The sequence below is a fragment of the Penaeus chinensis genome, chromosome 11 (genome assembly GCF_019202785.1).
Source record: "Penaeus chinensis breed Huanghai No. 1 chromosome 11, ASM1920278v2, whole genome shotgun sequence".
In the NCBI taxonomy this organism is placed as follows: Eukaryota; Metazoa; Arthropoda; class Malacostraca; order Decapoda; family Penaeidae; genus Penaeus; species Penaeus chinensis.
Window position 1 is genome coordinate 27649629 of NC_061829.1, and position 12500 is coordinate 27662128.

A 12500-nucleotide genomic window follows, 5' to 3' on the forward strand; every position below is an offset into this window, starting at 1 on the left:
CATTTATTTAGTTCCTTGTTTGCCAGTCCTGCGTTATCGTACCAATACGCGATTACCACGAGACAACTCTAGAGAGTAAGGCGAGGAACTTCGATAAAGTCGATTTGAGAGGAACAGAATTCTGGTTGTGGGCTGTGAAGAAAGGCAAGTTGCAGCGGTGGTTGAAGGCTAGACTTTTTCAATTCTGGCGTTCCTTTTTTGGGGGGTGGGTAGGGGTGGGTGGGGAATGGTTTAGCTTTCTCTCTGACGTGTTTATGCTTCTTCTCAGTCCTCAGGCAAACAACTCAGCAAACCATGGCAACTCGTGGTCCCGCAACGTCAGAGGGAAATCTGGCTACCTCCCCCAGGTCAAACGGGGCCAACCGGGGGACTCCGCTAGCACGAACGTTTTTTTTCCCAGAATGAAAGGGGACCCTTAGCCCATGATATCGAGCTCCCTTCCCAATGTAATGGGACCTCCGCCCAAGGACACGGGCCCCCCGGTAGCGGGGGTTATAGCTGTCCCCCGCCCAAAACGACGGGCACTCCCACGACAGTCTGGGGAATAGCTGCTCCCCCACCCATTGTAACGGGTGCATTAACCCTAACAGTGCAGACAGTGAAGATAGTGCAAACATTGTAAACAATGAAAACATAACAGTCTAACAAATCGACGTTGTATTGATAGTGCTGAACACAATTCTATGCTTTGTCGCTATGAAAAAACGTGGGCTAGATTGATAATCTGTGATCAGGTCAAAAAACTTTTTGGACCAGAAGAGATCGGAAAGCCCCATATCATAATTAACATTAAAGACTCAAGAAAACCTAGAAACACGACAAGGGACACTAAGATGATTATAAACATCATCGTGCACACCATGATAGACCACTGTGTCAATAATGAAAACCTGGTGTTCGCAACAACTAACATCCCAACCTCGTATTGGACGCCACCAAAAAAAAAAAAATATTTCTACTCCTTTTGTTAAATTCTTCCGAAAGCCTATAAGCCAACAAACACAGACACACCAAAAACCTTCTTTCTACAACGAACATTTTATAGAAAACAAAATTGATCTGTTAATGCGAAGAGGTAGTAGACGTCACACCAGCCCCCCCCCCCCCCCCCCGCCCTTGACTAATCCTACCAATCTTTGCCATTCGTATCTCCTCCCCCTATCAGAATGCCCTCTGCCTCCACCCAGGAATCCTGATCCACACTCTCCTGCCTGCTGTACCCGAGACCAGCGTCCCTTCCAGCTCCCTTGCTGACTCGCCAGCCTCCCCAAGGACCAGGACACCTGAGCAGTCCTTGAACAGCCCACCCGCTAACAAGAAAACCGAAGCAAGCACACTGTTAACGCTTAGGCGAAGCTTTAAGAAAAAAACAAAACAAGATGAAAAACAATCACAGGGAACTTGATCTTAATCGCCAGTGGAGTGATGCTACTCAACACCAGGTGCCAGGAGTGCTTCCTCCCACTGCCCCCCCCCCCCCCCCCCCCCCAGCTGAGACAGTGTACTTGTGCATCACAAGCTTTCATCCAGACACAAACGAAGATATCGAAGAGCACCTCTTGGACAATATCAAGTGTAAAAGCTCACAAAACAACGATGAGCCTTAACTACTACACTAGTTTCACGGTAACTGTGCGAGGCCGCGAAATAAAGCCTGAAATACTCTTAGACTCAGATGCCTTCTCAAGGAATGTCAGTGTTCTTAAACTCAAACAGAAACAAATACAATCAGAGGGCACAGGCATCAGCAAGACAGATGGTCAGATCACACATGCTGAAAATAGTTCAAATTAATGCACAATCTCTCCTTGGGCATTTTGATGATATAGAAATGCTCATAATGGAGAGAAATCTTGATATATTATGTGTAAGTGAAACCTAGCTTCACCAAGGTATGTCAAGTACTTTTATCATACCAAATTTCAATGTTTATAGATGCGATGCAAGACTTAGGGGATGAGTCTGCATATATGTACGAGATACTCTCATAACAAATGTGATATCCACTTCAATTACAAAGAGAGCAGATGTAGAGGATATTTGGGTTAACATACAATGCAATATGCTTCCATCATTCATTGTAGGCTCAGCCTATAGGCATCCACATGGTCTCTCTGAATCTCATAATTGTTTAGAAAAAGGTTTTAGAGAAATGTTGCTTAAACTCTTTTCATCCTGGGTGATTTAAGTAAGCACATAAATTTTTTTTTAAGCTAATTAGGAAAAAAATCAAATCAAAGCAAATGGTCAGCAAACCTCAAGGTTCACAGAAAACACCCCATCATTAATTGTAATAATAACAACAGAACTGACACCATTCACCATACAATCGTCATCCCATGCCATGTTGCTGATCATGAACTCATAACGGTGACGTTTAATTTAAAGAAATCAATACGACCACCAGTCACAACATCGCACTTCAGGCAAATTATAAACAAACAAAAGAGAAATGTCAAATCGCTTACACAACGAGCCAAAACACATTATTTTAGAAATAAATTAACAAAAATAGTAAAAAGACTGCTAAAACATGGAAAATAGTTAAAACATCATACAGATAATCTAAATTCCAAATTTAGTGCAAATTAATTTAACTATTTCTTCCCTACAATTGGACATCTCACATACAAACAAACAAACGCTTCCAGATCTCAGAAAAATACAGGTAGGATAAGGCCCCTAGCCAATATTTTCAGACCACAACCTGTTAAAATGGAAACAGTAATCTTAACAATAAAACATCTGCTTTGCTTTTCGCTTTATCAGAGATAGTCTAACTGTAATGGCGCATTATCTACGAGTTATTGTTAACACATCTCGTCATTGGTGATTTCCCATCGCTTTGGAAACATGGCATAATAACACTAGATTTCAAATAAGGAGACAGACGAAGTTAATAACTATCGACCTATTACCATACTGCCTATAATGTCTAAAGTTCTCTGCTCGAAAAAATCGTAGCAGATCAATTGACAATATTTCTGAAGAAAAATGACCTACTATCCAAAACGTATGGTTTCAGAAGTAAGCTGTCTACTGAAACAACATTATTACAGACCACAGATAAAAATTATGAGAACATTGACAACTTGCTTACACTGTGTGATTTATCCAAAGATTTTGATAGCATCAGACATGAAATCCTCATTAGTATACATACTAGTATAGAAGTTATCTAGTACAGAAGTAACAGAAACCAATCAGTCAAAATTCAACAAAACAGAGAGTATCTTTCGGTGTTCCACAAGGACCTATAGGAGGCCCATTCCTGTTTACAATATTCGTAAATGACTTATCACCCATTGCCCAATATTACCTTCATGTTCCATTTGCCAAAGATTCACAGTTTTTTCCACAGGGAGTCTGTAAACAACTTATAAAAAAAAATATATATATATAAAAAAACAAAAAAAAACAAAAAAAAACAAAACAGGAGACTGACACTAATAACAGGATACTTTGATACAAATGGATTTATGAATGATTATTATTTTTTCAACAAAATACTGTATTTATACATAAATTATCTCTGAAACTGAGTTACCGAGGCTCTGTTTATCTGGTCCTGAGGCAGCAGCAGCTCTGGTGACATAGCACGTAACAGACAGTTTGGCTCAGAGTTCATGCAAATTATGAATTTGCTTAATGTAGTTTCTTCACTGGGCATAGCAACCACCAGCAGGTTTAGGAGAGCACCTTCAATGCTGAAAGATTTCAGCTTCTTCAGCAGAACTTTGTGCCACACAGAGTCAAATGCTTCGGCAATATCCAATGCTATAGTTCTGGTTTCCAGGTTTTTGTCCACTTGTGGGATAAGATTAGCAGCAGGTCAGAGGACGAAAGTTCTTTACGAATCCGATCTGTCGGTCCGACAATAACCATGACCTTACTGATCGAAGATAGCAGTGTTACTGGCCTATAGGTCTTAACCTCAGTTTTCGGCCCTCGTTTATGGATTTGGGTGATACATCCAGTTCTCCATAAGGAAGGCCCCATAGTATGTACCATGCAATCTGTGTACAAGTAAGTCAATGGGCACCAAAGCTCTTCAGCGCAATTTTGAAGAAGCAGGGATTAATTTCATCAGGGCCAGGAGTTTTTGTTCCCATGGCTTTCAATATCTTTTTCACTGCCTGTGTAGTGAATGTAATGTCAGAGCTTATTCTATGTCCTTAGAGTAGAGATAGACACTTCTTTGTGCTGTTGACTACAAGTTTATCGTATAGTTGGCTTACTATTTTACCTTCTGCTTGATTCAGGGGTGGTATCAAGTCGTCCCTGGATAGTCTTTGCTGTGCTTTTGTGAAATTCCACCATTGGCTGGAACGAGGCTTACCTTGGCGAAGTTTGTGCTGAAGGTCCTCCTTCCATTTCGATTTAGCCCAATCAGCAGTGTAAGCCATTTCTTAAAGGCACTTTTATGAAGCTGGATGTTCCTCCCTGAACTGTTATTTATTTTAGATGCTTCCACACCCAGTATTTTTCCTCTACAGCTGTATCTTACTGGAAACCAAACCAAGAAAGTTTAGGTCTTATCAAGAAGGGACAAGAAGATACCCATTTCCTTTGACAGGTGTTTTTTGAGGTAAAAGCTTCTGATCATAAATGCTCTCCACAAGTAAACTTCAGTGACTTTCCACACTTTCTTGCTAAACTGTTTTGGGTATGGCTGTTCCTTGTTTATTTACCCCCTAACAGGAGCCGCCTTGAGAGGGCTTGAGGTCCCAAGGATCTGGTGAGCTGGACCAGAGGGCTACCCATACTGGAGGCCTATGAAAGGTGGTGGACCCATTTCATCTTGGACCAGGGAGAACCTTCTTGTTAGATGGGTGGCTTGACTTGGCTTGATCAAGTCAATCAGCTGGTCAAATTTGGCAAGGGTCAAGCAGGCACTGCCATCAGCACTGTAATAGTGCTTGTGTATATGTCCTCACTACCCATCAATAGCTTCCCCTTGTTGGACATGGTGGGTGGGGGAGGAAAAGAGATATTCTGATTTGTATGATTTCTACAAAATTACGAAGAACTAACTCTCTCCCTAACGACCTACATAATCCCCTGGCTAATCCCTCTGGAATGTCACATGTCACTCTAGAATCTTTCCAGCTTCCAAAGGGCAAGAATGGGAATTGTAATTGTTCCTGGTCTCCCAATCCAGGTAAGGAGAGAAGTCCTCCTTTAAGGATATCTTACCTGGTAAATATGAAAGTATCTCATATATTAAATACCAGGTGAGGAGAAAAGTCCTCCTTACTCCATTAAAGATATCTTACCTGGTAAATATGAAAGTATCTCATATACTAAATACCAAGTAGTGAAGACCACTGATGGTGTATCTGTCATGGATCTTGATACTTTTGAAGTACATTTGAAGATAGTTGGTGTGTCAATGTGATCACCACAGTGAGACGGTAGCCTGATGGTTGAGGTTTTGTCACCAGATGAGAATGACCATCTGCGTGTGATATGCAATTTTCTTGGGAACTAAGTTTCATGTTCTCCTCACAAAACGCTCAATCAGTGTAAGGGAATTGTTTTCTCCCGAGACCTGATAAAGTGTTAGAGGAACTATAGACTTTTAATATAGTGGCAGTAAAACATTAAAAAGAAAATTGATGGTTTGAAACAGTTTACACCAGCTCTCCTTCTAACTTTTGAAATGTTGGTCTTTCCAGAATCAATTAAGTTGCAAGGTACCACCTCAAGGTTAAGCCATATGTGCCACCTCCTATGTAATCCTTTCACTGCCAGGGTTATTGCCTTTTTAAAGAAAATGGACATCCAAGAGTGTGTAAAGTGGGGTACAACAGGTAATCAAGATGACAACTGTCCAGGTCTAATATGCTGTTACCATTGCAAAGAAGCACATGAAGCTTCTTCAAACCAATGTAAAAGGTACAAAGAAGTATTGGTAACTATAGACTTTTAATATAGTGGCAGTAAAACATTAAAAAGAAAATTGATGGTTTGAAACAGTTTACACCAGCTCTCCTTCTAACTTTTGAAATGTTGGTCTTTCCAGAATCAATTAAGTTGCAAGGTACCACCTCAAGGTTAAGCCATATGTGCCACCTCCTATGTAATCCTTTCACTGCCAGGGTTATTGCCTTTTTAAAGAAAATGGACATCCAAGAGTGTGTAAAGTGGGGTACAACAGGTAATCAAGATGACAACTGTCCAGGTCTAATATGCTGTTACCATTGCAAAGAAGCACATGAAGCTTCTTCAAACCAATGTAAAAGGTACAAAGAAGTATTGGTAATGAACAGGAAGAAAGTAAAGCGATGTGGCTGTGTGCTGTTTGCACAGACAGGTAAGTCCTTTGCCGTGGTTCTAGACTGTCCTCTTTCCCGCCATCCCTTGTCCTACAACACTTCTTACACCACACACTCTGCCTTTACCTTTAAACACCTTTAAACCTCAGTCCTCAAATGCTGAAACTGCCTCTGGTGAGTTGTTCCACCAGAAACAGTAGGAGTGAGGGGTCAATTGAGAAGACTCCTCCCCCCAAAGCATGGTTTTTGGAGCCATCAATCAACGCTCCAGAGGGCTCAACAGTGACAACTGCAGCTGCCACCATATCACATCCACAGGGGCCTATGCTGCTAAGCAAAATGCCCTGAATTAAAGGCTCAGGTATGCCCTTTGCCTGGACAAAGGAATCCTGAGCCTGGGGTCTTTGGAGCCATCAGACAGGGCTCCAGAGCCTCAATGGTGACAGCCTCTGCTGCCACCACATCCAAAGACAAAATGCTAGACAGAATGCTCTTGAACCAAAGGCTCAGGTCCATCCTTTGCCCAAGCAAAAACATCCTGATCCTGTGCAAAGGAAGCCTGTGGAAATTAGTTCCACAGGTAAACAACCCATCAAAAGATACTCCCAAGATGCTGGAAAGGGACAACCGAAAGGTGTGGGGCAGGCCTTAACCACAGGTGCTGCCAAACACCTTATGCAGAGGTATTTTGTTAATCTGAAGTGCTGGATACCCTAATCCTGGTATGATGATGCCAACAAGCTGTCAGAGCAAGAAAAGTTGCTCCAGCTAAGTAACCTTGATCCTTTATAAAAAGACCCGGGCCAAGGCCAGGCAAGTGCTAAAGGAGGCGAGATGGATGTTGTGGAGACAATATGTCTCCTTGATTAACTCTGGCACTCCCTGAACATGGGTATGGGACAAGGTGCTTATGATTGCTGGAAAGAGCACATCCATGTCACCATCTGCTCCTCACAGACATAAAAAAATATTGCAAATGAGCTAGCTAAATCCATGGCAGAGATCTCTGGAGCATCTTACACTGCCCAATTCTCCACTCTTCAGGATGAACAGGAATGAGACCCAATGTCATTCTTCAGTTGGAGTGCAGAAGAACTTCCATTTTTGCGTTACTTTGCAGCTCTTCCGAAAGGCTACCCCAGAAAGTGACAATTTTCCATACCAAATAATATCTCACTTACCGGAGAGCTCCCAAAAGTTCCTGTTGCACTTATTCAATATGATCTATAGAGAGGGCATAGTGACACCCACATGGAAAGAGGCTATAATCATTTCTGTCCCTAAACCTGGCTAGGATACTTACACACCAGGGAATTACAGACTCAACTTCTCTCACCAGCTGCATCTCCAAGCTGATGCAGAAAATGGTAAACTTCAGGTTGACATGGCTGCTAGAAAAGGAAAACGTACTGACCCCATATTAATATGGGTTTAGAAAATTGAAAGGATGGAAACTGCTATACAGAATTCCTTCGCACAGCAATATCATATGTTAGCAGTCTCCTCTAACCTAGAAAAAGATTACAAAACTAAGTAACATGGCTTACTCATGAGGCTGTATGACACTGGTTTAAGAGGAGCACTAGCTACCTTCATACAAAGCTTCCTTGCTAACAGGAAGTTTAGAGTGAGGGTGGGAAACAGTTTCTCTAACCAGGAAAATTAGCTGGAAGTGGTCCCACAAGGGAGTGTCTTAAGTGTGACCGTGTTGCCATTGCTATAAATGACATCATAAAAGGGTGTTCCAAGTGCTGTCTCATGTAATCTGTATGTGGATGACTTTACACTGAACTGCTCAGGAGGAAGCTTATAGGATGTGCAAGGACACATGCAGACTACTATAAATCAGGTTGTGTAGTGGGCAACATAACATGGGTTCAAATTTTCTCCAAGAAAATCATGGCTGTGTATTTCCACAAACGAAGAAAGTACCATCCTTCCCTCTATTTAGGAGCAAACCCACTACATATTGTCCAAGATATGACAAGATGGCCACACAATGCTTCTGTGGCTTTACCGAGCGCTTATTCATAGTAAAATTGACTATGGATGTGAGGCTTATCTACTTGTAACTCCCCCTGTTATTCAGACGTTGACTCGGTTCATAATGAAGCTCTTAGAGTCTGTACCGGGGCTTTCAGGTCTTCACCTGTGGAGTCCTTGTATGCTGAGAGTGGAGAACCACCTCTTTCATTACACAGAGATATGAACCTGATTTACTACACAAGACTACAAAGGATTTCGGGGTATCCTACATCCAGATTGGTTTTCAACCGCTTTGATTTTAGCTGATCCTGTGGTAGGAGAATGAGGAATCTTGTGGAAGATCTTAATTTCAATCTCGCAAAGGTTCTGGCTAATGGAACTCCCCAATTCCCCATTGGACCAATCAAGTCGAGCTGGATTTGGTTGGAATTGGAAAAGGTGAGAGATCCGAAGCACAAGTCAAATAGATTTCTTTGACACTCTTCTAAGTACCAAGGATCAGATGCTATATATACAGATAGTTCGAAAGTATTTTGGACACAAAGCTTACATGGATACTTCACATCAAACAACCAAAGGTGAAAGCTACAAAAGCACTAAGCATTTTGCGGGTTCTTTCACACCTATTTCTGTACAGGAGCTTTCAGGTCTCCACCTGTAGAGTCCCTATATGCTGAGAGTGGAGAACCACCTCTTTCATTACACCGGGACTACTTAAACCTGATTTACTACACAAGACTGCAAAGGATTCCAGGATCTCCTACATCCAGATTTGTTTTCAACCCCCTTGAGGATAGCCGATCCTATGGTAGGAGAAAGAGAAATCTTGTGGAAGATCTTAGTTTAATTCTTACGAAGGATCTGGCTGTTGGAACTCCTCAGTTAATCCCTTGGACCAATCAAGTCGAGCTGGATTTGGTCAGAATTGGGAATGGGGAGAGAGTTCTTCGACACACTTCTAAGTACCAAGGATCAAATGCAATATATACAGATGGTTCGAAATCTGAAAATGGTGTGGGCTTGGCAGCAGTGAGGAGAAGGAAGACTGCATGTGCCAAACTTTCTCTAGCAGCCTCGATCTTTACTGCAGAGTTACATGCCATCCTTGCAACAGTCAAGATGACTAGAGATCTTACAAACCATTTTGTGGCTCTCATAGTGCTTTGCAAGCAATCAAGAGCTTGATCTCATCACATCCATTGGTGAGAAAGGTTCAAGATTGGCTTGCACTGATATCAGCACGTATAAAGATAATTCTGCGTTGGGTGTCAGTGCATGTTGATATCAGTAGGAATGAGTGAGATGATCGGAAAGCCAAGGCAGCTCCTGCTCAGCCCTGTGATGCTAGTTTTCTTCTCCCACACTTTAGTACGTTGAGAAGCGTGGCCCTGGCGAGCACAATATTCTCAGTGCTGCATATGCCAGCAGTCAGTTGTGTCCAGCACGTCTACAGTGATTGCAGGATTTCTTCTGCACTTGCTCTCTTATTGAACTTTCGTCCTTGTTCTTGAATGTCGTATTGAATACTTTTATCGTTTGGCAACGGGGATTGCTAGAGGCTCAGAATGAGTATACTCAGCTGGCAGTGCCTTTTCTTGGGTAGCCTCTTGTGTTTCCCCGAGGACCATTAGTGATTCAGATCCGCACTAGATGATAAAGCAGAATCCCGCCCTTCGTCAGTTTTTGAAGAGAAATGACTACAGCCTATGAACCTCGTCTCAACCGTCCTGAACCAGTTCAGTTTTGAAGAGAGATGGTTAACAAAATTAAGATCTTCTATGAGGGCATCTCTGTTATCCGAGATGTTTTTGATCACTAAGAGATCGTGAGTGTGGCTTGAGCTAACACCTCTTTGCTACGTTCCAGCAAAACTCCATCATCAGCTAAAGCAGGAGGTTGGCTGACTACAGTCTGATACAAATCATCTTGGGTATCTGTGTCTATCACATATATTGCAGGATCATCAGTGCCTGCTAACATGCGCAGCGATGTAGTCATCATTCTTGTTAATTTTACATTATGGTTAATAATTATGATGATAATATTATTATTGTCGTTATTATTATTGTTATTGTTATTATAATGATAATAATAAAAATAATAATAATAATAATTATTATTATTATTATTATTATTATTATTATGGTCATCATCTTTATGATAATGATAATGATAATAATGATAGTTATTATTATAATTATCATCATTATTATAATAATTATTAACATTACTATTACCATTATTGATATTATACCACTATTGATATTATTATTGTAATTAGCATTAGCATTATCATTATTATCATTATTTTTATTTCTACTATTTTTATTATTATCATTGTATCGTTATTTTAATTTCTTCTATTGTTAGTATCATTATTATCATTAGTATTATCATTGTCTTTTTTTATTTTTATTTTATTTATTTTTATTTTTATTTTTATTTTTATTTTATTTTTTTTTATTTTTTTATTTTTTACTTTTTTATTTCTTACTTTCTATTTCTTAGTTCTATTTCTTATTTTTTATTTATTTTACATTTTTTACATTTTCCATTTTTATTTATGTATTTATTTAATATTATTGTTTTTTATTTTTTATATTTTTTTTTTTTCATTATTTTATTGGCACAACCATTAAAGCACAATAATGATGATAATGATATACACACACATACATTACAAGAATTAAGACGCAAGATAGCAAACAAAGCTAACTGAACAAAGATTGTTAGCGTTTACATTATGGAAATTTCATAATCAACATTATTATTATTTTCATGATCAGTATTATCATCTTCATCTCCAGTATCAGTTTATTGCGTGTTAGAAAGATCCATGCGTTTGATTAGGTAACAGCTGTTCTATCGACATTTAATCAGTCCATCTATCTTCCTAATGGCTTGTGCTCCCTACACCATATAATGCTGGCATTATATGATGTACCATTTTGTAGCTATTGTTTAGTTTATAACAAAGTAAGTTGAAGGGGCGCGCAGATCGTACCTCAGCTGGATCCTCTCATAAATGCATCAGCAAAGTAATGATGACCGTGAAGCGGGTAGAGAGAATAAGGACCTGGATAGATGGGTCCTATTTACCCCATGAAAAAATAAGCAAAGAGTATCTGGGTTCCCGTATAACCCCTCAAGGAAAGTGTGGCGTCTATGAGTGGTGATGCTTTAATCTACCCTTTCATATACTCAAAGTTAGCTATTCACAACTAACCTAACACTCAATTTATTTGTGGGAATATCCCCCTTTACATAGTCAAGGGGGAACAAAGGAATACAAAATTTTAGGAAAATAAAATATTTACAATACAATTTGTTAAAAAAAAGAAGATAGTAAAAAGTAAAACGTAATTATAAAAATCACAAATAAAAAACTGAGAAGATAAAACGAATAAAAAATAATCATGGCTGAAGCATTACACAAAATAAAACTAAGATCATAAAAATAACCAAAGCCTCACAGAACATAATGTAAGATAGACAATAAATTCTCAATAGTTATAAAAAAAGAGGGAATGTACCAAAAATATTTGTAATCAGGACTGGAAAGACAAACAAAGAAGCAAGCAAAGCTTCGACTGGCTTACCAAATCACAAATTACAAAACAAAATACAGTATAAAAACGACAAAAAACTAAAATCTTGCTTAGTAAATAAGTTAAAAAGAACAAATAAGAGCCGTACTCTGATAACTTATAAAAGTACCGATAATAAAAATTAAAAAGGAAAGGTTAGTCATTGCAAAACATGAAACAATTATTTTAAAATGGATAATAATTTAATAAATGTCTGCCGATTGAACATTAAGAAAGCGCGAGACTTAAAATACGGGGAACGACAGCTAATTCATATGTCGTTTGTCCTCTAGGATCTTCATATTTTTCCGTGGCCAGGATTGGGGCAGGATGTAGGTTAAGGAAGGGATAGACTGAGGTAAAAGGAACAGGGACAAGGCTTAGGACAGAGGGAAAGACGTGGAAGATGGAATGGAAAAAAGAAAAGGCATGCCACAAGCCTTAGGTCTAGGTATTTTTTAGAGGAAATCTTGGAGTATAAGGCAAAGATATACAATAGGAAAGTTGTTGTCTTAATAATATATTAAGACAGTATAGAATAAGAGAATAGGAGGACAGAAAAACTGAAGTAAGATAAGAAAGGAATAGATACTAGGCTAGGCTAGGGAGGAGAAATAAACCCACAAACTTTTGAAAGAAGGTTTGTAGG